This window comes from Myotis lucifugus, unplaced genomic scaffold, assembly GCF_000147115.1.
Source record: "Myotis lucifugus unplaced genomic scaffold, Myoluc2.0 scaffold_9112, whole genome shotgun sequence".
NCBI classification, from domain to species: domain Eukaryota; kingdom Metazoa; phylum Chordata; class Mammalia; order Chiroptera; family Vespertilionidae; genus Myotis; species Myotis lucifugus.
Window position 1 is genome coordinate 1 of NW_005880160.1, and position 6,512 is coordinate 6,512.

A 6,512-nucleotide genomic window follows, 5' to 3' on the forward strand; every position below is an offset into this window, starting at 1 on the left:
CACTGTTTTTCTCTCCCTCTCCCTTCATCTCTCTAAAATCTATAAAAACTATTTTTAAAATAAATAATATAGTGAAGTTTTTGAGGCAGGAACACCCGAAAACAAATTGTAAGAACCTTCCAACCAAGTCAAGTAGGATACATGGAAAAGGTGCTTGGAAAATGTATCAACACTGAGACTACGTAGATCTTTAAAGCTTCTAGAGAGAAGATACCTCCAAAGAAGGCAAATCATAGTGACATCAGATTGCTCAGCAGCAAGGAGAAAAGGAATAATGTCTTAATAGTTCTGAAGGGAAATGGTTCTGAATCTAGAACAGACCTAGTGTGATGGTAAATACGTGGGACAAAGACTCATAGTCTTTCTTAAAACGTCTCCTGAGATTAAAGTGCAGCAAAAGAGAGAAATAAGTTAAAAGGAAAAGGAAAAAGACATGGATACCAAGCACTCTATGCCCAATAGACAGAAACTCCGAGACTCCACAGTAATATAGCCAACCACTAGCACAATAAGTCCATGGTGAAATACAAGAATGAAGGCTGTGTGAGAACAACCCTGGGAGACATGAAGATTTTATATACTAGATAATACAGCTGAGAACTTGAAAAATGTTTTATATATGAAAAAAGCCAACCACAAACTCCATAAACAACAGAAAACTATACCAAAAAAAAAAAACAACAACAAAAACGGCGTAGTCCAAATTTAAGTACACTAAAAAGTAGAGCAAAAAAATTTGATAGCAAGAACATTCTCTTTTGAACAACACAAGAAATGTGATCACAGCATAGTACTTGTCTCTAAGGTGAGTAATGTTGATCAGATCATATTTATAGTAGACCTTACATTATGACTTTTATTTCAAATATTTTATATATTTTCAGAAGATTTTTCAGTTTTTAAAAAATTGTGTAAGACTAAAACAAGTTGTTCACCAAAATATGTTCTTTCCTTGTCCAGTACGAGATTTGTAGTCAAGCACATATTTGCCCAGCAACACTGCACTTGCAAGCACTGCCCTCACCCCCACGCTCTGTTGTGGCCAGAGGAGCATGATTGAAGTGTTGTGTGTTCATAGGAGCTCTTACTTACTTTTCCCTACCTCTAAGCTGGAACACCTGCAACTACGCTGCAATTATGCAGGCAAAAACAGTTGCCCTAAAGGATGGTGGAGAAGCATGATGGAGAGAACCTAAATGCATGGAGTAAAAGAAAAACTGTAGATAGTGACAAGTGCTATGAAGAAAAATAAAGCAGCAGAATACGAGGTTAGAAACTGTTGCAATTTTTAAAAGTGTTCTAAGCCGAAACCGGTTTGGCTCAGTGGATAGAGCGTCGGCCTGCGGACTGAAAGGTCCCGGGTTCGATTCCGGTCAAGGGCATGTACCTGGGTTGCGGGCACATCCCCAGTAGGAGATGTGCAGGAGGCAGCTGATCGATGTTTCTCTCTCATCGATGTTTCTAACTCTCTATCTCTCTCCCTTCCTCTCTGTAAAAAATCAATAAAATATATTTAAAAACAAAACAAAACAAAACAATAAAAGTGTTCTAAAAAGAGTCCTCTCAGAGGGGATGCAAAGTAAGAGCAAGTTTGAGAAAGAGCGTTACAAGTAGAGGAAACAGCCCTTACTCTGGCTTTGAGGTAAGAGCATGCTTGGGATGCGCACAGTCCAGCAAAGCTGTCAGTGTGACGGGTAAGGAGTGCGTAGGAGGGGATTACAGGTGAGACCAGCGGGAGTGGAGGACCAGACCGAATAGGACCTCATTGGCCAAATAAAGATGTTGGATTTTATTCTGAGTGAGATGGGAACGCATTGGAAGATTTGGAGCAAAGGAGTGCAAGATCTAAAAGAGTCATTCTGGCTGCTTTGTGAAGAAGGCACCGTGGTAGGGAAAGTGTGGAAGCAGAAAGACAGGCCAAGTAAGAGGCTCCTTTAGTTGTCTATGCAAAAGATGATGGTAGTTTGGACCGGGGTTATTGGTAGAAGTGGGAAAAAGATTGGATTTAGGATATAATATACCAAAAGCATGTTTTCTATGTAGTACTTGTGCCCACCAGAAGAACTGTGATCAGAAATGAGTACCTCTGGGTGAAAGGAACGTTGCTTTTCATCATAAGCCCTTGTGTTTACTGCCTTTTTTTTTCCCTTTAGCTATGTACATATATTACCTTGATTTTTAAAACTACGTTTTAAAGTATAAAGAAACAAAACATTTTACTTTTAATATCTTTCCATGTCAATATATAGTCCTATCTCATTCTTTTAAAATTTATTATAAAAGCTTCATTGATTTACAGGAAAAAATTGTAAAATGTATATTAAACCATAAAAGAGGCCAAATAGCAAAACAATTTTAAAAAGAAAAAACTGGAGGCATCACATTTCCTGATTTCACAATATATTACAAAGCTACACTAACCAAAACAGTATGATACTGGCATAAAGAAGACCAATAGACAATGGAACAGAATAGAGAGCCCAGAAATAAATCCACACATACACAGTCAACTGATCTTCGGCTAGTATGCCAAAAATACACAATGGATAGTCTCCTCAACAAATGGTGTTGGGAAAACTGGACATCCACATGCAAAATGAAATGGGACCCTTATCTTAAACCATACAAAAAATCAACTCAAATTTTCCTAAGACCTGAAATTGTAAAACTCCTAGAAGGAAATGGAGGAAAACTTCATGATACTGATCTTGAAGCAATGATTTCTTAAGTGACAAAAAAGCAAGTGGAACATATTAAGCTGAAAAGCTTCTGCCACAGCAAGAGAGGAGTAAAAGGTGGACCATAAGGGATGGGAGCAAATATTGCAAACCATATATCTGACCAGGAATTCATCTCCAAAATATAAAAGGACCTCCTACAACTCACCCCCCCAAAAAAAAAAACACATTTTAAATGGCCAACAGGTATATGAAAAGATGCTCAAATCAGTAGTCATCAGGGAAATGCAAATCAAAATCACAATGAGGTATCATCTCACTCTTGTCGGGATGGCCATTAAAAATAAAAATGACAAGTGTTGGCAAGCATGTGGAGAAATTGGAACACTTGCGCACTGTTGGTGGGAACATAAAATTATTCAGTCATTATGGAAAACAGTATGAAGGTTACTCAAAAAATTCAAAGTAGGATTACTCTGTAACCTAGCAATCCCACTTCTGGGTAGATAGCCAAAAGAAGTGAAATCTGGATATCTGAGAAATATATGCATTCTCATGTTTATTGCAGCACTATTCACAGTAGTCAAGATGCACCCCACATGAATGGCTAGGATGGAAATATGACAGATGGATGGATAAAGGAAATATTATACACACACATACGTACACTGGAATATTATTCAGCCATATAAAGAAGGAAAATTATGTACTATGCAACACCATGAGTGAACCTTAAGAACGTAAGTGAAATAAGCTAGTTACAGAAGGACAAAATACCACATGATTCCACTTACATGAGATATAAAATAGTTAAGCTCATAGTAGCAACTAGTAGAATGGTGGTTGCTGGGGGGTGGGGATGAGGATGGAAAGTTGCTGTCCAAAGAGTATAAAATTTCAGTTATGCAAGATGAATAAGTTCTAGAAATCTGCTATGCAATTTTGTGCTTGTAGTTAAAAATATTGTATGGTACACTTTAAATTTTGTTGAGAGTAGATCTTGTGTTGTCTCTTTTTACAAAAAAAACACTAGATATAATTCACATAGCTTAAAATTTCCCATTGTTAGTGTACAATTAAATGATTTTTTTAGTGAATTTGTGGTTTGCAATCACCACAATTTAGTTCCAGACATTTTCATCACCCAAAGTCTCCTCAATCCAATTTTCAGTCATTCCCGACTTTCTTCTCCTAACTCAGGCAACCACGGGTCTGTTTCATATATGTATAAATTTCCCTTCTCTAGAAATCACATATAATATTTATTATTTACATCTGACTTCTTTCACTCGGCAAAGGTTGCTTGAAGTTCATCCATTTTGTAGCATGTATCAATAGTCCATTTCTCTTTATCATTCTGTTGTATATATAATACTAATTTTTGTTTATCTAACTAATCATTTGGATTATTTCCACTTTTTGGCTATTATGAATAATGCTGCAATGAATATTAACTTACAAGTCTCTGTATCAATGTATATTTTTCTCTTGGTTAGATTCCTAAAAGTGTAACTACTAGGATATATAGTAAGTTTATGTTCAACTTTTAAGGAACTACCAAATTGTTTTTCTTTTTTTTCCCATGTTAAAGCAGTCACAGTCTATTAATTAACCAGATTACAAAATAACCAGGATAGTTACCTTAGTTCATCCTTCTACAAAATGGTGGTCTTTCTCTTCATTCCACCTCGTGGAAGATCATTTGAAGGGCCACAGGAGGTTGGCTTCTTTAAAGCGCTTTCCAACCATATAGATCTCATGAATCAGATCCTCCATGAAGGTGGATGCTATATTTACCAAGAGATCAAGCAATCAATATGTTACCTGTCCAGTCAATTCGTTTTTTGTTGATTTTCGCATAACCATGCTTATAGATCAATTCATGTACTAACATCAGGTTTGGGTACCCTCATGCAATACATGGTCCATGGAACCCTTGTTGAGCTTAACAAAGATGCATTGAAGGTCTGGCGAAGGCAAAGAAGCCACAGCACCTTTTGGACCTTTGGGCTCACACCACTGACACCTCTGATCTTGATGACAAATGCCAGTTTGGGTTCCAGCAGGTACATAGAAGTTGCCAGCTTTTCTTGCCATCCTAGCCATTCAAATCTCAGTTCTGTACATCTGCCCATATTCCTGTGATAGTGCTTAGCTTTTTCATAGATAAGCTTCCTCCTTGCCTGTCGTAGCATCTTCTGGGCAAACTTCTTTCTCAGGTGCTTAATCTTCAGCTCTGCAAGATTCCTTTGCCCCTTCTTAATAAGGGTTTCTGGAACGGCAGGAACTTTCTTCTTTGCTTCTGCATTCTCCATGGTTCCAGCCAGGAAAGTGGCTGTACCATTTTACATTCTTATCAGTACACGAAGATTCCAGTTTTTCTATATCCTCCCTCACCAACACTTGATTTTTTTCTTATTACGGTCAAGTTCATTTTTTATTTTTTGCATATGGATATCCAATTATCTTAAAACCATCTGTTAATAGGCTATTCTTTCTACCATCAAATTGTCTTGGTACTTTTCACAAAAAAAATCAATTGGCCATAATGTAAAGATTTATTTATGTACTCTCAATTCTATTCAATTGATCTGTATGCCTATCCTGAAAACACCACACTGTCCATATTACTATAGCCTTATGGTAAATGTTTAAATTGGACAGTAAAAATGTTTCCAAATTTGTTCTTTAACAAAATAATTTGGCTGTCTTTATCAATTTCTACAAAAGATCTTTTTAATGGGGATTGCATTAAATACATAGATCAATTGGGGAGGGAGAGGATTGCCATCTTAACAATTTTTAGTGTCTAAGTCCATGAACATGGAATGTCTCTCCTTTTATTTAGAGCCTCTTTAATTTTTATCTGTTTGTTGTTTTTAGTATAAGTCTGGAACTTCTTAAACTTCTTAGTATCAATCTTTTTGAGGCTATTCTGAAGGAACCCTTTTCTTAATTACACTTTCAGATTGTCCATTGCTAATATGTAGAAATACAATAGATTTTTGCATTAGTCTTGTATCCTGTGACCTTGCTAAATGATAATAGTTTAATAGTTCTGTGGGTATAGAACTCATTAGATCTGGAATTTTCAGGAGACTCATAAGTGGGAAATCTAGAGGCATACAAATGTTAGATGACGTGTGTGGATTTACATAGTGAGCCACTTACATTACATTCCTGCACTGCTGTTTCCCCTTATCCTAGTCATATTGTTGTAACCCAGATTTCAAAAGGACCCTCCTTACCTCTCAGAGAACTAAGACTAACTGTCCAAGACCACCAACAATTCCACTTCCTGTGGAAGTCTGAACGTCTTCCCAGGGCTTATATTCACTCTTCTTCCCCCAAATACCTGCATCCTAATGTGCCCTCTTTGTACAGTACTACACTGAGTTTCTCAGAAAGAATCCACTCATACAAAAGCATTAATGAAGCAACCCTAAATGACTCCCTAGATCAGATGGACTTAATCGACATCTTCAGAACATTTCACCCCAAAACTACAGAATATACATTCTTCTCAAGTGCACATGGGACATTTTTGAAGATAGACTATATATTGGGACATAGGCAACATCTCTTTAAATTCAAGTAGATTGAAATCATATCAAGCATCTTCTCAGATAACAATGACATAATATTAGAAATAAATTACAATAAAAATTCAAACACTTGGAGGCTAAATAGCATGTTACGAACCAATGATTGGGTTACCAAAGAGATTAAAGAAGAAATAAAAAACATCCTGGAAACAAATGACAATGAAAACACAACAATCCAAAATCTATAGGACACAGTGAAAGCAGTCCTGAGAGGGAAGTTCATAGCATT

The 6,512-nt window shown here is 36.6% G+C and overlaps 1 pseudogene; it reads right to left on the reverse strand.

Moving 5' to 3' along the window:
• Nucleotides 1-4,325: 4,325 nt before the first annotated feature.
• On the reverse strand, nt 4,326-4,993 carry LOC102423588 (annotated as a pseudogene).
• Between the last annotated feature and the right edge of the window lie 1,519 nt (nt 4,994-6,512).